Genomic DNA, 22,301 nt, shown 5'->3' with positions numbered 1-22,301 from the left:
ACATGATAATCTGATGGACACCCCTTGCAAACAAAAAGGATGTCCATTTGCCAAACATGGCGTTCATAACTAGGTACACAGGTGACAGGGAAAGAGGTGATAACACTCAAATTGGCAACTGTTGCAAGTTACAGACAGAGATATCTGTATATTTAACATATCTATAGGTGATGACAGTTGTACAATAGCAGCAGTGCAATAATATGGCAAGGTTGACACCTACATGGAGTACATCATTTGCATGTGTACTGATGCATGAAATGAAGTATTAGTTATGGTTTGCTGGAAGCTTTCATTGGGCACTAAGTTAGGGCTGAGTCTCTGTTGCAGTCTTGGATGAATGGTAGTGTGCAGGGTGTTAACATGCAACTGTTTTGTGGGTGTTATACAACAAGATCTGTAAGGCTTTGGTTACTTCCAAAGTAGCTGTCAGTTTGCACAGTTCCCTGTGTATTAAGTCACGCTAGATCGCGTTTTTAAGTTCCTAATATTGCAGTATTAGCACAGTGGCTATATTGTGAATTTGTCAGTTGGCAGCCAAAAGGTTGTCTTCAGTGTGACTGAGCTGCACATGCCAGCATACTAGGATTTCGTTATACTGCGTAACAAAGAACGAAGCTCGCGGGAACTTTATCACAGCAATCAGCATCAGTCTGAGCAGGGATACCAAATTTGTTTTCAACACAGCTGCACTTCCATTAAACAAATGTGCATAGCATTGTGGAGTGGTACTGTGACTGGTTGTTCACAGATGAACATTGTCTGTAGTTCAGTGAAGGAAAATTAAATCAGAGTGAAAAGACATAGATGGTAGTACACATCGGTCGTTTCTGCTTGCATGCTGCAAGAGTTAGCACTCGTGTAGAGGCAATTGCAACAGAGTACCAAGGTTCAATGGCTTTGCAGTCAATATGATTGATCAGCAGTATTTATAGCCTGTCACAGGTGCTAGTTGTCTTGAATCTTTGCACAAGTTTGGCGTTTATTATTCTTTCGAAAAAATAGTGATTGTTTATGTTAAGTGGGATTGAATGTTGAGAGGACAGAATACACAGCCAAATGTTTTTGGCATGCTGTTAGAAAGAACAGAAGACGTTATATCTTGGTATATTTCAGAATTGGGTCAACATTTGGCCAAAGTGTGTGATTTACTGTAGTTGTGCTAATTCTATACTTTGTTAGGAAACCAAATGTGAGTTTCTATCCCCACTTTCCTGAAAATCTAGTGAGAATGAAACCACATTCTGGAAGTGTCCATTATGTAAACTGATATGAATATGGAGATGTTAGATTTATGACAAGGATGTCAAAATAGGAGGCAGTAGACCTACACATTAGTGATAACTTCCTTGGTGAGCTATGGGAAAGAATAGAGGGCTTAGCTATTAGGGAAATGGCCAAACCAGCTTCAATTGTCTGTAACGAAATTAAAGTTGAGAGTATTCGTTACATTTATAATTATAATGAATTAAAATATAACGGATGGTGCAATAAAGATAGGAGGTGAACTAGGAAGGGAATCACAATCAACTTTCTAGGCTCATGATGATTCAAGCAAACTGGCATGTTGTGCACCACACGGGATAGCCTATGTAATGAACTGAAAACAGATGTTCACAACAGTCAATTTTTGAAAAGGACTGTAGTCTTGTGACTGTTGAGGGACCTAACTGGTCCATACCAGTCCTAATTAAATTAGGTGATAAATACAGATGGCAGAACATGACAGTATGAATTGGAAAACAGAAATACATTAACAGGAAAAGAGGTGACATCATGCACTACAATTACTGAAACTTACATTTAGTCATAAAGAGAAGCAAAAGGAAGGGCAGGAGCTTGTTGCTAGATGAATCAGACGTTTTTCGTCATCTCATCAGCCTATCAAGGTGTAATGAACCTACGAGTGGTAGGAATCTAAGTGAGTGTGCTCCTGGCATACACTACTTGTGTCATGAAGCCATAGAAGTTTATTCTGCTGCTATAAAAGTATGTCAAAGCTAAAGGTGGTAAAGGAAGGTGAAATGAGCAGAAACACCTATAGATACGTGAGATAAGTGAGTTTAAAGAGGGTAAGCATTTAAAGTTTTTCTCAGTGATGCAGTGCTGGCAAGTAGTACATTAACTTTTTAGGTGTGTAAGGCACCGGGGTGGGTCCAACGGTATAGCTATTTAGAGTGTACTATGTGTGAATGCAAAATGTGGTACGTATCAGTGGAAATGAAAGGATTACAAAATTAACCTGTATCAGTAATGTATCCAGATACACAAATATTTTGGTTAGTGACAGATGGCGAAGCACAGAGCAATTGAAGTTTTTGCATGAAGCATTCTAAATCTTTCCATAAACGGTATTGTGGTCATCAGATGAGTTTGCATTTACGTCATCAAAATAGCAGAGCCTAAATGGCAGGTAATACACTTCACTGGAGGGACAAATGCCCAAAATTGTGGGTTAGTGAGTATTTAATTAGAGCATTGGTGGTGGCCACATTGGTAAAAGACTTCATTATTCATATTTCTTCTTGAAGCAGCGAGCAAGGCTGAAATTGGTGTGATGCTAGGTGCATCAGCCAGGAACTGCTTGGGAAATGAGGTTCTGTACCGCTGAATGCCTCATTTTATTCGATGGAGGAAGTAGATAATGTCTGAGGTACCTTCTTGCACAATGGCGTCCAGTAATGTAGGACAAGTGTTCATAAGCATCAAATGGAGGTTCCATTGTTATAAAAATATAGATCAGTGTTCAAACTGGAAACAATGTGAAACATTATTGCCTGTGTGTACATAGTATTCAAAGCAGTGTAATGGTAGGTGAAACATTAAGTCAAAATAACACAGTAGTGTAGGAATTAAAGATAGTTACGCACTCAGGGGACACACTGTTAATTGTCTAAGAGCGAACGTTGTGTTTCTAGATGTTTGTGTTGGGTGTGAGTGAGTGGAGCCACTACAACCCTAATTCAGGTACTGTAGTTCTCAGTGTGCAAGTAGGTTATGCATGTTTTTGTGTGACATCAAGATGGCAGATGGTAGAATGGACCATAGTACAAAGACGAATCAGAAATAAGTGACATGACTAGACAAGGGTCTCTTTGATCGCTAATCGCTCCATGTTAGGAGGACGCCCCTGGAGGAACCAGAAGGCCAAACAACATCCTCCAGTCTCATCTGCGTGAGGTAGATATTGAAAGACACTAACTGCCTGTCTAGCGAGTCCCATTGGTTCCTGTCACACACAAATTGTTGAGCAGTTAATGATATGGAATAAACAGGAGGGCTGTACATCGAGCAAGGCATGTCAGATTTCTCACACTATATCGTTGTTTAATGGTCTTACATCCTTACATTAAATGTAAGTGGTTGTAAGAGATAGGAGTGCTATTATCTTTCAGATTATGATGCACACAGGATGCATTTCTAAACTAGATGGAATCACCTTTGTAGGTGTTGCAATTGAAACATACCATATGAATATCTTAAAAGAATGATCAAGGTTCCAGATAGTTCTCTTAGGGAGTGGTAAGTCCATAATTAACAGGGCATTCATCTAATTTGTAAACCACATGAATGGAGTGACTATATTACATTTGCCAAGATATATGAGCGAAGATGATGTGAATAAATCATAGGTAGAATTAGTGGGGGCCAAGACGAAGTGCTTAGCGATAGTCCTGTCACTGCTCAAACACTTACTGTTAGACACCTGATGTGCCAAATCATTCCTCTAGAAAATAACACTGGCTCCTTAGTTAACTAACCAATTGAGAAATGGCACATACCATGCAGTAAATCTCTGGGGAATAGCTAAAGCGGACACTGCAGCAAGGTAGCAGTGAAAACTCCGTAGTATTGACTGGAATAGTGCAACGGAACTATCAATGCTATGGTACTAAGAGAGTGACATGGGCAAGATTAGCTCAGACATGTCACTTCTTAATGGAAGAAGGGTAACAGAACTGATTCAGGGACATGGTAGCAGGGACAGGAATAACAGGGAAGGTTAAGAAGCTAACTGCAATGATATGTGACTACAGAATTTCTCCAGAAGTAGAGGATGACTGTTCGTCACGCATTAGCTGTAGTGTAAGAAACCATGTCATTGAGAAGTTGTCCCTATTCCTCCTTATTTACTGAGAATGTGAACCAATGACTCTACATGGATTTTTTAGCAGATAGCCAGGTTAAAAGAGGCTAGCATAATCTTCAGTATAACGTGCCAGCACTATTGGACTAATGGCAAAATGGTACAACCATGGATCCATGCATAAATTTATTCGTATCTGCGGGGTTGTATCAAAATTATGTCCACTTGGACGTTAACCATTTGTAATACAGGCAAGTTGTGGGAACAACTTGTTTTAATTTTGACTAGACATCTGAATAGTGGTAGATGCAGTAGAAGCGCAACTACAATTAAGAAATACTACTATATTACTTGGCCAGAGTACACGCGGTGTAGTTCATGATACCAAAAGTGGATGGAGAGAGAACATACGTCACTGTAGTGCACGTAATAAGTAAGTTTTCCCTGGAGCATATTAAATCACAATTACTGGGTTACCCATAAAAGAAAGAAATAAAATCATTATTGCATAAGAATGTCGCACATTGACTGATCAAGAGTATTTCAAATGAAATACTGTGTTGAAGGTTAAAGGAAGATAATCTACCACATACTAGTACCTACCATTGATTCCCTATATTTTTAACATGCTGGATTTAGGGTCTCGACATGTAACAGTATCTTCTGACAATGGACTTACCTATGATGTTAAGGACTTCACATTTTAAGTCTATTGTAAATTAGGTGGAAAATCGAGGAAAGTGTAGTTTTTAAAGGAGTAATACATTTCCTATAATGGCACATGGCCTAATTCGTAACCATAAATCGCTTGTTTCACCAGATCAATCCACGTGAGTTATGATACATTCCACCACTTATTACGAAGACGAGGACTTATTTTTGTTGTGTTATCCATTACATACAAAGAATATAGATTATGTGACGTGCAAAGATGCTGCCAAACAGCAACGTATGCCACACTATATGCATGCATTGGCCTGACTACCAGTAAAATGTTGCAGAGCGAGTTATTCTTTGTCTACAAAAGGCTAACACAACTTCCAGATAATATTGTTTTATACAACATAACTTCCCACTAGTGTATACTACGAGAGTCTTGGGTAATTTCAAATAGCTGTGGTTCGCATATTTTAGGCGAGTGTGTCAAGTACATGATCTCTGTAGGTTACTCATTGCATGAATTAGTCTTTAGTGTTAACTCCAAACACTTGATATAGAGGTCCTCTGGTTGTTGCAAGTTTGGTTCCTATTGTTGTTGTGGTCTTCAGTCCTGAGACTGGTTTGATGCAGCTCTCCATGCTACCCTATCCTGTGCAAGTTTCTTCATCTCCCAGTACCTACTGCAACCTACATCCTTCTGAATCTGCTTAGTGTATTCATCTCTTGGTCTCCCTGTACGATTTTTACCCTCCACGCTACCCTCCAATACTAAATTTGTGATCCCTTGATGCCCCAGAACATGTCCTACCAACCGGTCCCTTCTTCTCGTCAAGTTGTGCCACAAACTCCTCTTCTCCCCAATTCTATTCAATACCCCCTCATAAGTTATGTGATCTACCATCTCATCTTCAGCATTTTTTTGTAGCACCACATTTCGAAAGCTTCTATTCTCTTCCTGTCCAAACTATTTATCGTCCATGTTTCAATTCCATATGGCTACACTCCATACGAATACTTTCAAAAACGACTTCCTGACACTTAAATCTGTCTTGATGTTAACAAATTTCTCTTCTTCTGAAACGCTTTCCTTGCCATTGCCTCACGTGTTCCAATATTTCTACGGAATCCAAACCGATCTTCCCCAAGGTCGCCTTCTACCAGTTAGTATTTTGCAGTTGTGATTTATTGAACTGATAGTTCTGTAATTTTCACATCTGTCAACACCTGCTTTCTTTGGGATTGGAATTATTATATTCTTCTTGAAGTCTGAGGGGATTTCGCCTGTCTCGTACATTTTGCTCACCAGATGGTAGAGTTTAGTCAGGACTGGCTCTCCTATGGCCGTCAGTTGTTCTAATGGAATGTTGTCTACTCCCGAGGCCTTGTTTCGACTTAGGTCTTCCAGTGCTCTGTCAAACTCTTGACGCAGTATCGTATCTCCCATTTCATCTTCATCTACATTCTCTTCCATTTCCATAATATTGTCCTCCAGTACATCGCCCTTGTATAGACCCTCTATGTACTCCTTCCCCCTATCTGCTTTCCTTTCTTTGGTTAGATCTGGGCTTCCATCTGAGCTCTTGATATTCGTACAAGTGGTTCTCTTATCTCCAAAGGTCTCTTTAATTTTCCTGTAGGCAGTATCTATCTTACCCCTTGTGAGATAAGCCTCTACATCCTTACATTTGTTCTCTAGCCATCCCTGCTTAGCCATTTTGCACTTCCTGTCGATCTCCTTTTTGGGACGTTTGTATTCCTTTTTGCCTGCTTCATTTACTGCATTTTTATATTTTCTCCTTTCATCAATTAGATTCAATATTTCTTCTGTTACCCAAGGAGTTCTACTAGCCCTCGTCTTTTTACCTACTTGATCCTCTGCTGCCTTCACTATTTCATCCCTCAGAGCTACCAATTTTTCTTCTACTGCACTTCTTTCCCCTATTCCTGTCAATTGTTCCCTTATGCTCTCCCTGAAACTCTGTACAACCTCTGGTTTAGTCAGTTTATTTAGGTCCCATCTCCTTAAATTCCCACCTTTTTGCAGTTTCTTCTGTTTTAATCCACATAATCAATAGATCGTAGTCAGAATCCACATCTGCCCCTGGAAATGTCTTACAATTTAAGACCTGGTTCCTAAATCTCTGTCTTACCATTATATAATCTATCTAATACCTATTAGTATCTCCGGGATTCTCCATATATATATAAAACCTTCTTTTATGATTCTTGAACCAAATGTTAGCTACGATTATGTTATGCTCTGTGCAAAATTCTACCAGATGGCTTCCTCTTTCATTTCTTACCCCCAATCCATACTCACCTACTACATTTCCTTCTCTCCCTTTTCCTACTCTCTTATTCCAGTCACCCATCACTATTAAATTTTCGTCCCCCTTGACTACCTGAATAATTTCCTTTATCTCATCATACATTTCATCAATTTCTTCATCATCTGCAGAGCTATTTGGCATTTAAACTTGTACTATTGTAGTAGGTGTGGGCTTCGTGTCTATCTTGACCACAATAATGCGCTCACTGTGCTGTTTGTGGTAGCTTACCCGCACTCCTATTTTTTTATTCATTATTAAACCTTCTCCTGCGTTACCCCTATTTGATTTTGTATTTATAGCCATGTATCCACCCGACCAAAAGTCTTGTTCCTCCTGCCACCGAACTTCACTAATCCCACTGTATCTAACTTTAACCTGTCCATTTCCCTTTTTAAATTTTCTAACCTACCTGCCCGATTAAGGGATCTGACATAACACACTCCGATCCGTAGAACGCCAGTTTTCTTTCTCCTGATAACGACGTCCTCCTGAGTAGTCCCTGCCCGGAGATCCGAATGGGGGACTATTTTAACTCCGGAATATTTTACCCAAGAAGACGCCATCATCATTTAACCATACAGTAAAGCTGCATGCCCTCAGGAAAATTACAGCTGTCGTTTCCCCTTGCTTTCAGCCGTTCACAGTACCAGCACAGCAAGGCCGTTTTGATTAGTGTTACAAGGCCAGATCAGTCAATCATCCAGACTGTTGCTCCTGGAACTACTGAAAAGGCTGCTGCCCCTCTTCAGGAACCACATGTTTGTCTGGCCTCTCAACAGATACCCCTCTGTTGTGGTTGCACCTACGGTACGGCCATCCATATCGCTGAGGCACGCAAGCCTCCCCAACAATGGCAAGGTCCATGGTTCATGGGGGGAGATTGGTTCCTAACTGTTATATAAATGAATTCACTTATCTCTTGTCTCTTCATGTAATTAATGCCGGTTGTGGATAAGAGAAGTATGAATTCTAAAGAAAATTTTGATAGTAAAGTGGAAATATGTTAATAAGTGAAAATTTGGTGTACGTTTTTTTTCGTATGAAGTTCGGCAAAAGAAAAATATTTATTGCTGTAAAGAAAACATTCGAAGAAAATGACTCTGAGCACTATGGGACTTAACTTCTGAGGTCATCAGTCCTCTAGAACTTAGAACTAATTAAACCTAACTAACCTGAGGCAAAATTCGAACCTGCGACTGGAGCAGTCGCGCGGTTCCAGACTGTAGCGCCTAGAACCGATCGGCTATTCCGGCTGCCGAAAACATTCGATTAATAGCAACTACTGGAAAGATACTTTGTTACTTGACGTCTCCAATTAACTATTTCACTTCAATGCTGCTTATGAGCTGGTTAAGTAATACATTCTTCTACCTCAGAACTGTGATTTTCATCTTATAACAATGTAGTACTGATCAAATCTCGGCTGCAATAGTGTAAATACGTACGTAAAAATTCCATTTCACATGATGTAGAATTTTTAGTGTACATAACGCAAAAATCACAGTTATTTTATGTATCACCACAGTGAGTTTCTCACTTAAAGGAACGTCTGAAGCTTTACTGAGCATCATAGTAACCTCCTGGTGATGTTGATAGTAGCCCCTCATATTATCTTTTACTGGTACATTATTATTATTATTATTATTATTATTATTATTATTATTATTATTATTATTAGAAGACAACTGATCTCTCTAAACTCTTGTCCACTGTATAAGCAATTACTTCTGGTCACACTTAGATCATTTACACTATTACTGCTCTCGTCACTTTGCTGTTAATATACAGTATTTTGTAATACAGCAAGGTGCACTCCTATTTTAGAATGTAATTCTTGCAGCTTCTTGCATAAAAAAAATGCCAAAGAAAGATGGCAAAATTGGCCTCAACTGGAGACTGGTTCTACAGTATAGCACAATTTGTTTGCACTAGTCAGCCAAAATGACTGCCTGGACTACAGAATTATTACTGACAATCACATCAATAAAATACATTTGTTCCCATAGTGAAATTACTGCTACCCAGAATGAAATACCACATGAAACTCGTTCAAACAAACAGTACCTCAATCCCATGACCTCTGGGCTTAAGCGTGCTAATTTCTCAAGGCCTACTGAGGATATGCTGACAGCAACCTGTCCTTTTTTCCTGCATTTCTGCATGATAGTACACGTGCCTTCTTATAAATTATTTTGAGTTGGACTAAGTGACACTGCAGAGGGTGGCAGAACTTGACCATGGTACAGCTGTAACCAGTCAGAATGTACTACCACTGTATGGTCAGACAATGAATATCTGCATTGACAGAAGTCACTGGTATGATGGAATTAGGGGTTTCGTATCGAGGCATGAACTTCTTAGTCTTCCCTTTCTTAATAATGGGCCTACAAATCAAAAGTAGGTCCCTAGGTTCATACTGAGAAAGTACAGCCCCTTTGTTACGAGAGTTCGTCTTGTTTCTGGGTAGCTTATATTTATTTTGCTTTATCTGCTTCCAGATAGCCTTGAGGTGACAACTTTTGCCAGATCTCCAACAGATTGGAGTTTATCATGTTCAAATGGGGAGCTCATAGGCCACCCAACTATATCTAGCTGATTCATGTGTATGACACAATTGGCTCAAATGGCTCTGAGCACTATGGGACTTAACTTCTAAGGTTATCAGTCGCCCAGAACTTAGAACTACTTAAACCTAACTAACCTAAGGACATCACACACATCCATGCCTGAGGCAGGATTTGAACCTGCAAAGTTCCAGACTGTAGCACGTAGAACCGCTTGGCGTATATGACTATTTTACGCAGAAGTTACATAGGCGACCTACCTGTCCCAGTCACTGAGTGGTTTATGTAGTAAGACAAAATCAGAACTGTTGTTTGATGTACACATTGGAGGTGGGTATTACCTATTGAATGGAAAGGAGTGTTTCTCAGTTTTTTGGTTCATAGTAATTTGTACACTTGTAAAAAGAGGATGTACGTAAAATTAATTCTCTGTTCAGTCAAAATATGATCAGAACTTCTGAATGATAAAACTTAGCTATTGACAAAGGCACTTGTTATTGTTTCTGTAGTCATATTTGCAACTTTTACTATAATTACATATCTAGGAAAAGATCACTGATAGATAGGATATATTTATTATTTTATGTGGTCTGTGACAACGGTCTGACAAAGTCTAAGACCACATTCTGAAACGGTGTTGTAATGTCTGTAGCGCCTAGACGTGTTTCCAAGGCAATTTAAGTTCATGATGGGACCACAAGGCTAGTAGTTTATTATGTCCTTCTGAACATCAGTCTGTCTATTTTCCCATCAATACCGTGTGTCTCTTCTGGCATTCATGGCATTTTGTCCATTAAGACACAACTGCCAACTGTCGTGATACTGAGCTATTATACATGCTTGCAACTCTTTCTGCAATGATGACTCTGTTGCTCAGGGGGATTTATGTGGCATAGGATATATGTCCCACGTTAACCTTTGACTGTGCAGAACAAAAGCTTTAAATTCAAATGTGTGTACTGTAACTTTGATACAACGTACCTCCATCTCACCAAACGTTCCTCAGTACTCCTTGAAAATATGATACCAGCAAAATACACAAAAGACGTTGTAGGCTTCAATCACCTTAGTAACAAGTCAGCGAACCTTTGGAAAGTGATAGGCGCATTTAAAAGGCTGAAAGGCATGTGTAAAAACTCATACAAACTTCATGGAACCACAAATGCGTTTTTTTTTAGGTATTCTGGTGCAATCGGAATTTGGTGGTAATTAGAATACATGTAAAAGGTAGTAAAATACCTACAGTTTCCCAGTCTGTCCAATGTTTCTTCGATATGTGATAGAGGGTAGGTATCTGTTGTGGACTGGCAAGACAGCCAATCCACTATGACGGGAAGCCGAAAGGCACGCGTTTAAGCTCACGCAGGATGGCGTGAGGTCTGGAACAGGACACGGAAATGAGACTAGTAAAAAAGGTATGTAGCTTCTGGAATACTTAACTTTAATCCATAATTGGTGAACATCAGTCTGACGGTACATGCATCACAAGATAAATAGCAAATTATAATGGCGCCTTGCTAGGTCGTAGCAAATGACGTAGCTGAAGGCTATGCTAACTATCGTCTCGGCTAATGAGAGCGTAATTTGTCAGTGAACCATCGCTAGCAAAGTCGGCTTTACAACTGGGCCGAGTGCTAGGACGTCTCTCTAGACCTGCCGTGTGGCGGCGCTCGGTCTGCAATCACTGACAGTGGCGACACGCGGGTCCGACGTATACTACCGGACCGCGGCCGATTTAAAGGCTACCACCTAGAAAGTGTGGTGTCTGGCGGTGACACCACAGTATCAATGGTAGTTACCTTGTTTTCTGCTTGTATGTTAATGCATAGGCGATAGGGTTTTTGGGTACCACAGTGGTAGGGACCAAGCAGGGGTTCGCAGAGGATTGATCTATCCCTGCAGCTAGCTGTTGTGTAACATCCTGAACAACAGATTGTAGATAAAATAGGAATCCGTCCAGTTCCGAGCCTGTCCAGTTTCTAAGCAAGTGACCTAATGTCTTCAGTTTGAATTTCGTGTTGTACGTCAGTGTTTCTCTGCCTCGTGATGACTGGGTGTTGTGTGTTGTCCTTAGGTTAGTTAGGTTTAAGTAGTTTTCAGTTGTAGGGGACTGATGACCATAGATGTAAGTCCCATAGTGCTCAGAGCCATTTGAACCATTTGAACAACGTCAGTGACTGGCATATACTGCGGTTTCATGAATAACCAAGCATGTTCCTTTAATACCGAGTACAAAATATTTCACTGACACTGGCAAATGTGCTAACTTTTCATAAGCCTGATTTTTAAGTAAGGTCGCTACTGTGCAAACTCTTCTTCTGTCAGCTGCTTCCTGCTCTTACACTTCAACTTATTTTCACACTGAAATTCTTCCTCTACAACTTCCTGAGCACCAGCAAATATTGTTCCGCATGTCATCTCTATATCTCCTTACCGAAAGTCATCAGCAAGTACTGGAGCACAAAACTTTTTTACCAATGTCTCTATTTTATTTACACTTCTCACATGAATCAATGACCTTTATAGAACGTTGTTTAGACAGAGTGTATCAACGAGGAAGTCCACTCTAGGCAGCACTTGGAAGTCTGTCCTGTGCCACCGCTGATTGTTACCAGTTGTTTAAGTTTCATATGCCCATGTATGTGGTTCTGTTGGAGGTTGTGGAAGAGGCCTCATCCCACAAATTCCTAGCTATTGAGGGTCGCGAGTTCCACCGAAATAGTTGCCTCGCTGATTCGAACAATATGCGTCCCATAATCTACCAGCACCCAGTACCGGTGTAGGAAATCCTTCTCTAGAATGACACTGAAATCCCTTCTGCGTCTTCTCCCAACTTTCCTAACAAAACCATAGTTCTTACCATGCATCTGCAGGTTTACAAAACATATACCTGTGGCAGTGTTACTTCTTCTCTTAATCCAATAATGTAACAGCGCAACGATTTAACTGCACTCTTATCATTAAGAGAAACAAATAATGCTCTAAATCGAGTGCCTGTATCTACTGACACTTCGGCATCTCTTCCTCTAAAATTATGTTACCCACCTCATTTACACTTTTGTCTTACGTTACGTTACGTGGACGATGGGTGGTGGGGCCTGATTCCTGACCATTTCCCCTGCATGTACTCACATTTTGTCTATTATCACGTGGAGAATTCCGCTATTGAAGATTCTGTCTCTGATCTTTTTGGCAGGCAGTACTTGTATATCAGTGGTTGGAATTCGTGTCATTTACAAAAATGTGGCGCAGCTTATTGCTTTGCGACAGAGAAGAGACGAACTTCGCAGTCACCTTGCAAAGAAGAGTCAATCTTACTGCTTCATGTAGTGAAGTAGGTGAGTCACTACATATCTGCAGATTTATTCCACATGTGAAAACACCAATTGTTCTTGCTCTAGCTACCTCAATTAACATGTTATTACATGTGGCATCCCACCCTAACACATATGTGCCACCCAACACAGCTCGTATTTGGTCAGCAAAATCTTCATTTAGCTTGTGCCTTAAAGTGGATAAATGGTCTCTGTAGTAGCTGACTTCTCATTTGTCAGAATAGTGCTCTGCTAGGTCGTAGGCCTGGGCTTCACAGAAAGGTAATTAAAAAGATTGCCAAGGGCTGTCCTGAAAGTTCCTAAGTGGTCTACTGGTTTGGGATCTTAATATTGAACTCCGTTACATCTGGGGCAGATGCTATTGAAGGTGTTGTCGCATACGCAGGTGACATCCTAGTAGGTGTGTCTGCAGACTCCAGGGCAAGACATAAGGCAAAGGCTAGCGATGTGCTTGCTCAGATGTAACGTCAGTGCAAGAGCAACAACTGACTATAGCTGTTCATAAAACCACATACATATTTCTGAAGCGAAGGCTCTCTCCTAGTAGGAATCCTTCCCTGAGGCTTGACGGAATACCTGCAAAATGGATCACTGCTAGTAGATATTTAGGCTTTCTTCTAGTCGAGGAAAGAAACTGTTAGGTCACTAAAAATCTGTTACTCAGATAGCGGCTAAAATTATGCATATTATTGCCTATGCTTGGAGTGCTGACTATAAATTATCATGTCATGTGGTGTGGTCATATCACGAAGCTAACTTCGGCACTATTATGGACTTCACTGCCAGCATCTTGACAAATCATCTTAGACTAGGGAGCAACAAAACAATACTGCGACGAATTCAGTGCGGCATACTTCTGCAGCTCGCTGTGTCTTTCGCACTACACCTGTAGAGGGTTTATTGGTGATAATCGGATATGTCTGATGGGTATCGTGATATGTTACAGGGCAGCGCTGTTTTGGTTAGGGTGTGAGCAATATGATCATGTGTATGAGATCGCAGGAATGCTCGTTATTGATAAAAGACGTTTATGAGCCTGTGAGTTAGATGAATAGCAGTCTGATTCGGACACTAGGAGCACTACAAGGAGTGTTTAACGCATATTGTCAAGCATCATGAACAGATTCAAATTGCACGAGGAGGTATGGGGCACAAGGTCGAGGTCGAGGTTGAGGGCATGGTCCATATCCCAAACATCTGCACCATGTGGGATGTAGTAACACACGAATCTGTGAATGTAGAAAGGAAGATTATGGTGATCATGTCGTTCTCAGATGTCCCCTATTTCAGGTAAAGAGAGATTGCGGATAATTAGACTGAAATCTGCAAACAATTGCAAGTGACCAAAATTTTTAGGTCTAAAGTCAGTATGATAGCGCATCAGATATAGAAAAGGCAACTGCTTAACTTTCAGTCTACAAGATCAAGTGGACGTTCAGAGTACCAAAATAATGTCAACAGTTCACAAAAAGCATTTTCTCAATTACAGATAATATTAGGCACATACAAATGTAATTAAGGGACCACCCACACAGCTATGCATTGACATGAGGATTGTTGAGTCATGCACATATCTATGTGGGTGATGTAGAATAGTGTAGCAACGATAGATTCAGAAGTAGGTGTAGCTGGAGTTAGTTGGCAAACTTGAGGTTCTTAAGACAGAAGTCATTCACTTGGATCTTGTGTTAATTCCAATTATTTACATTAAAAAAAATTAATTCTTATTTTTCAACTGTTCTGTTTAAACTCTACGTTATTATTACCAGTGGTTGCTGTTTACATTATTTACTACTACATATATAATATGAAACAATGTGTGTCACCATTATTAACGAATATGTACGACCTGTGTAGAGTTTCCAGAAAACAGATCTAAAATTCGTAGTAATGAACTGAATTGAAATGAATTGCTTGAAATTTTATTGCATCTTATAATGCGTCAACATATTCCATGTACTTATGTCTGTCATATGGCAATTTTAACCTCACCATGTTTAGCAAAATTCCATTCGGCCAAGTCCAAAGATGCCACAGATCGTGAACATTCTTTAAGAAAGCAGTAACACTTCCATTCTGCTTTTCCGAAAATGTAGGCGTAAAAGAGACTGCAGGGAGGCTGCTTGCAATGGTTTATACAGATGCTGCAGAACTAGCTGTAGGGGTTCCTGAAAAACTTGCAGCTGACCGACAGGCATTGTGCTCAGTTTCATCCCTTTGCGCCAGTTCTTCACATTATTTCTGTAACACTAACTTCTGCCAGGTAAGTATATTGATATGTTCAGCTGGCGTATGGAAAGGGTCCGTGTTGGCATTCCCAGCAGCGGCTTCTTGCACTCGAATCTCTCCAGAAGGAAAAACAGTTACTTGAAAACCACGTAACTTTGACAAGAATGATGTCACAACATTCGAATGAAAATTAGGTCCTAACTACAACGATTTACAACGACGGCAACTCACAGAGAAGTGGCAACTGAGTATAAGTAAGCATGGCTAGCGGGACGTACTTTAATTTGTCGGCAGGGAAAGGTGCGCCAACGACGGCATCGACGTCAATAACGGCACGTCGTCAGCAGGGACGGCGACGAGAACCCTCGAAAATGTGGCACCGACCCGCGGTGCTCACTGGAACTCTCGCTGAATGAAGGCATAGCGACGGAGGCTGTGGCTCGGGCGGGACTGGCACCCACAACGATGTATTCGAATCCTGCAGATGACATCTGCGTACAGGAATTGGTGAGATCAAGGCAATTTTAGGATGTGGGCGTCGGGGAGTGCATGAAAACCGAGGGAATTTTTCAAAAATGACAAGTGGATTGTGGTTCAAAACAACTGTCTGATTTTTATTTCTGATATCAACGTCTAACGGATACAAGTGGCGCTTGGAAGGCGACTAACCAACTGAGGGGCATATTGCTCAAGAGATGGACAGATGATCCAGTCGAAGGCTAGCTGCCAAGAGCGAGTTAGGTCAGACCGCACATTACCATTTGCAGTTCTCTGATTGGCTGCTGGAGGATTTTCTAGAAGAGTTCCATTGTCAGCAACGCTTCACCTAAGCATAATCCTCTCAGAGTTCTCGCTGTCAGAATGATATGAATGTGACCAAAGTGTGGACTGGTGACGATATCCAGTGGTAACTGGTACCAAACCAGCGATCCCTGCCTAAGCATGGCTCTGCAGCGAAACACAGTTTGGTTGTATACAGAACGAAACTTTGAAAAAATTTAAATATCATCACACCCCATTGTGGAAGAGAGAACTAATGTGAGCTCCAGGGAATTGACAGATGGCAGAAGCAAGAGTAAAAATACGTTGATATAAATCTAAAAACCGCGTAGTGACACCCCCTATGTTTTATAGAGGGTATTGGTTTCTCTATTAGAAAGCAATACTCTGAAAACAGTTTATACAGTTATTAAACACGCCATATTGCCTTAATTTCGGCCGATCAGGGTGGCCAAGCGGTTCTAGGCGCTAGAGTCTGGAACCGCGCTACCGCTACGCTCGTAGGTTCGAATCCTGCATTGGGCAGAGATGTGTATGATGTCCTTAGGTTATTTAGGTTTAAGTAGGGGACTAATGACCTCAGTAGTTAAGTCCCATAGTGCTCAGTGCCATAATTTAGATTGCTCCATAAGGGCACTCTTTTGATACATAGTTTTGCATTTTATGGTTTCAGTTTCTTTCAAGAAGTTAAGCATCAGACCTCTAGGTTGTATATGCAAGTTTTCTTCCCTAATGTGATGTAAGCTATGGTTGTTAAATCCTAGGTACAGAGAAAGGGCTTGCAATATTATACACCACAGTGTGCTCTTTATGTTTGGTATGCAACCTTCTTCCCATTTGTCTACATATTTGCATTCACGCTGTAGGCACTTAATCTGATAAACACGTATGTTACCATAGGCTGAACCAGCCAGTCTTTATATATAAACTGTTGTCCATTTTTGTTGGGGATAAAATGTGCAGGTACGAATTTTAAGGCACTCATTCACCTATCTGCCTTACCCTGATTTGGTCTACAATACGTTAGTCTACAATATCTTTTCTTATCATCATATGAACGATAACCAACATCTTCCTAAAATTATAAACAAGAAGTTAGGTGAGAACGTGGCCCTCGGTATTCGGTCAGACGGGGGTATAACCACTGTTGTACTGTCTCAAGCTGAGTATAAACAGAAGCCAGAGCCGCTTATTGTGGCTAACGATGTATAACTGGTTAAATGTGGTCTTATTGGCAAAGACATGGAGCATGAAATGTATCCAATTAGTGTGCAATCAGTGCAACCACATTAATGGGTGTATCACGAGACATCACCTCTCAAGACCTATTGTTAAGACCACTGATAGTCTGGGATGTCAGCTGGCTAGGTACCTCAATGATATCCTTAAATGAGGATTTTTTTTCTTTTGGAATTGAATATAGTTAAAAATCAGAAGGAAGTTATTGAGCATCTGGAGGCACTGAACATATTTAAAGGAGCGGTACTACAGTCCTATGATACAGAAAGTATGTACTGAAACATCTGAACTTAGGAAGTTCTTCAGGTCGTAGGCAATAATCTGCAATAATCTCTGGACTTAGAGTAACCTCGTGTATAACTAAAAGGTTGTGCTGAAGAGTATTGTCTCAGAATAATTTATGTGAAAATTCTTAAAGCTTTTTAAATAAAACATACTTTGTTAACATTATGCATCTTTATCCTTCATGTTTCTCAGCATAGTCACCCTGGTGATGAACACATTTCTCTCACAAGAGACCAGTTTATTGATTGTATCACTATATAATGTTATACTTTGTTGACAGGGCCACAAACCCACTCTGCTTCCAGCAATTCATTGCTAGCAAATTGGTGCCCTCGAAGGTGTGATTTTATTTTTGGAAACAAATGAAAATCAGATGGGGTCAAGTCGGGACTGTGTGGAGGATGATTGATGATAGTGATCCCAAGGCGTCGGATTATTCCAGATGCCACAGCCCTCGTGTGTGGTCTGGGAGTGTCACGCTGAAGAAGAGAATGGTCCATGTGAGGATGCTCCATATGTGGGCCCACTCTTGGAATTCGTGCTTCCTGCTTTTTAGGGATCTTCACGCATTGACATAGTTGTGTTACATGGTGTCATGCTACACGCTACAATTAGGAACCCTCTACTAGCAGAGGGTTGCAGCTTGTGTGAGGAAAGCGGGAAGATTGACTGAGTACTATGCATGACATATAAAATATCAACCGATATTGAGACAGAATAAAAAATTTGGAGGCACTACTTTTCAAGACGTCTGCAAACTTTACTGATCTTATGAAACTATAATTGGTAGTCCTATTTATAATTAGGGGAACAAGCTTACGAATGAAATATGGGGTTGGCTGAGGGCTCCCCCGCAGCCACTGCCTCACATGGCACGTTTTGAACAAAGATTCTTTATTGCACATCCACGTCTAAGGACAAGACAATGGGCTACAAGGGGTATACTAATGATATAATTACGATTTTTATGGTAATAGTGATCAGGTAGATGTAATGTATAATGCGGTTAATAGCCAAAATCCTTATATTAAATTTACTGTCGAATTATCACAGGAAGATAAGCCACCCTATTTGGATTTAAGCATCTCTCTGAATGAAAGAAAAATTCGGTTCAGTATTTATCATATGACCACCACAACAGATAATTTGACACAAAGTTCTTCTGGACATCCCACGTCCCTTAAACATGTTGCCTTTAGAGGAATCCTCTATAGAATGCAGGAAATTCCGTTGAGGGATAGAGAGATAAAGAGAAAACTAGAAACCATTAGATATGTGACCCAGGTGAAAGATTATCATTGGGAGATGGTTGACAAATATAACAGAATATTGGCACAGGGGGTACGAAAAAGGGATCAGAAGGTAGTTCCTCCTTAAGCAGGAAGTGGACGATAAGAAGAACAGATGTTGCAGAGTATCTTGACGTCGACCAGTCTCATATTAGGTGGGTAAGTGGCTGAGAGTCTTAAATGTCATAGCTGCATATTTAATATCCAAGAAAATGGTCAACAGTTTATACATCATGAAGAACGATAGGTTAACCTTATGACAATACAGGTGTTCATAAGATTAAGAGACCTCAGTGTGACTGCAGATTCTCAGACAAAATGAGTGAAGCTTCCATATCAGATATAAGGAGCATGATGCAGTGAATAATCCTGTCAGTCGTTTCCTTCCACCTAGCGCTCAATAACCAGAACTTAGAGGATGTTAGCGAAGATTCAGATATCTACCACAAGTGCCCCATAGGCCGAATACTGACATCTTGGAAGAAACTGAAATAATGAAATGTAAAATCAAGCGTCCATAGAGTGATGTTAACAAACTGCGTTAAGGCGTTACGGAATGCTTCATATCTATATGTAATATTTTTGAGGTAGTGTATCCCAGTAGACATACCCTATTTTCTGTAAAAGGTAAAGAATCTTAGCGTTTTGCGTTTAGATTTACATTATCATATATTTTTCATTTTCTTCCGCCACGACTTTTTTCTCTGGAGCTCGCGCTAAGGCACTCATGTATGCTGATGTGAAATTATATGGACATGAGAATGCCACTGGCTTTTTAAGCTGTGCAAATGATGTAGAGTTCACGTGCTTTCCTTAGCATGAATTAAACAAGTGTAGTAAGTATTACAGTGGGTTGGGGACTTGTGCACATCAGCACAGTTATTCACTTGTTGCTTACAGGCTTCCTTGTTGAAGGTTCTCCTTTCTTAATATGTTCTTATTCGTACATTGATTCTAATATGTGGTTGTCAACTGCATTTTATTGATGTTGCCATTGTAGCAGTGATCTTTATAGGTTGGTGGTTTTAAAAACTTCACTTAAGGTTTGGGTCCTAGAGGTATTAGCTTTCTGAAAGCTCAGACTGGGTACAACTCAGTGACAATCTTTTGTCTGTGGTGATACATTGTGGTATCTGACTTATTAGTGGTGTTACATGGTGGTATCTGCCCTTACTAGTGGTGTTATGTGGTGGTATACTATTACTGGCATTGTAGGGGGTATGTCCACTTACTTACTTTTTATCACATCTGTTAGTAGTGCAATTGGCTTACTGCAGGTGTTGCTATATGTAATAATAGTGCATCTCTTGTTCATGGGCTGTTTTAGTGTGTTAGTGATTGTGCTTTTCCATAACGTTTTAGATATGATGATAGCAGGGATACAAGATTACAGCTTTCTCAAGAGATGCCAGCCATTGTGAACTCGGCCCAGTATGTTGACCATCATATAACATTTTAATTTTGATGTTTGGCTGATATGGTGTTCAGTATGCACATGAATGCAGTATTGGTAAGTCAGAATCTTTACATAAAGGGGTCATATCATGTATGAACTGATACCTGCACGTGCAGGCACAGGCACATTGTACTGTCTCTGTTTATAATGTTAGTGTGTGGTAGTCTGGTTACCTCACTGTGTGTGAGCACATATTACTGACAAGGCTAACCCACGAGCATGTAAGTTTGTATTGGTTTTATGGGTTGTTGGACCGTAATTAGTTCATGTTACGATATCAGTGGGCATGATTACAATCTTTTATTTATGGGGCTCTGTTGTGCATCGTATAGACCTAGTTTGCTGAACGGTTTTCTGTGCAACCACGAAATGAATGAGATTTATTTTCTGCTTACATGACATATACAAGAGAATCACTATATTTCCCCGTTTTAGATGACCTCTTTGTATATTATGTATGTATTGAGGTATCCTTTTCAATGTATTACTACAATTCTTTTGGTTTTTCTTAGAGTTTCATAGTACATTGCCTGAAAAATAATCGCAACACTAAGAAGGAGTTGTACAACATAAACGAAATTTGGTAGGCGTGTTTCTACATCTGAAAGATGATGTGTATTCACCTTTCACGCCACTCACAAAAGAGTGGCGTTAGTAGCGCCACTACGAGAATCAAAATCAGATTTGTTTTTAATACACGCTGTAATGTTCTTGAGCGTTACGTACTTTTGAGGATGGATGTGGTGAGCTGATGTTAGTCAAGAATGCCTTTAAGGCGACAAAGACACTGTTACCAACACCTCACTGAGTTTAAAGAAGGTCATGTTACAGGGCTATGAGAAGCAGGGTGTTCCTTCTGTGATATTGCTGAAAGACTTGACAGGAAGGTTGCCTCTGGACATGATTGCTGATATCAGTGGTCATGTGAATGTATGGTCATAAGAAGACTGGGCTCCAGATTACCATGTAGCACTAATGAGAGAAAAGACTATCATGTTTGGCGTGTGGTTCTGGGCGATCGTACTTCATCTGCAGTAGAAATATGAGCACCATTTAGCACCACATTGGTACAATGAACATTTACAAATCGATTACTTCACTGATAGCTTCGAGCCAGCTGCCCTGTAGTATGCATTTCTCTGACCCTGGACCACCACCATTTGCAACTTCAGTGGTATTTAGAGAATAGTACTATTACGAATCTTATTATGAGTAACTGTTCATTACTAGCATCATCATCATGTTATGTTCTTGCACTTTTTTGGATGTTTTTCTTTCAGAATATATATAGCAGGTGTCATAAGTGGAGAAATATCGTTCACATTTTCAAAAACTCTTATCTTGCACTTCATGGCATAATCCATCTTTGGAATGCTAAATGAGCCTTAAGAGTGTGGAGAGTGAAATGAGATATCAGGATGACAGTAGATTTGTTATATTATGTTCTTTATTCTGGCCCTGGGCCATAATACATCAGCAAAAGCTTGGTGGAGGCGTCCAGTTGCTCTGATGCAAAAGAATTGACATCTGTCATCTCTGACATCATGAAGAAGGGGGCCAAACTTGGTGTCACTCAAAAGCCACTGTCAGCGACATCTCTGGATGTGATCATGAAGACAGCGTGACAGCGCAGCTGATAATGGCGGTGAACTTCCTCCAGTGAGTGGGCGGTTTTCTCATGACTCAGGTTGTGCTGCCCTGTCTTGTGGTTGAATAGTGGAGTCCATACTGCATTCCAGGATGTCGCTCCAGGTGTCACAGGCTCGTGGTTTAGGCTGTGATTCTAAGACAAGAATGGCTGAGTACTTACATACTGTGGACTATGTTAATTAAAGACTTAAGGCATGTACTCCAAACATTTTCGTGGTGGCAAGTGAGGAAAGGCTTCCATCCTTCCGCTAGAGTACTGCAGTGTCGCATGTTGCTATACTGTGCACAGTGCCTCTTAGCCATGTTTTGCTTTGCAACTGTTACCACTTCTGCACCACTTGTTAGCAGCAGACACAGAGGCTGCGCCAAAGACTGAGACAGCGTGAAGTTTTACAAT

At 40.4% G+C, this 22,301-nt stretch overlaps 1 protein-coding gene across 1 annotated transcript in view; it reads left to right on the top strand.

Annotated features, from left to right (window-relative positions):
* Positions 1-22,301, top strand: part of LOC126159801 (zinc finger protein 728-like) — a 226,872-nt gene that overhangs the window by 105,772 nt on the left and 98,799 nt on the right. The window lies entirely within an intron of this gene.

This window comes from Schistocerca cancellata, unplaced genomic scaffold (genome assembly GCF_023864275.1).
Source record: "Schistocerca cancellata isolate TAMUIC-IGC-003103 unplaced genomic scaffold, iqSchCanc2.1 HiC_scaffold_1147, whole genome shotgun sequence".
NCBI classification, from domain to species: Eukaryota; Metazoa; Arthropoda; class Insecta; order Orthoptera; family Acrididae; genus Schistocerca; species Schistocerca cancellata.
Note: the sequence above shows the minus strand (reverse complement) of the source record. Positions and strands in the feature narration are given on the sequence as shown.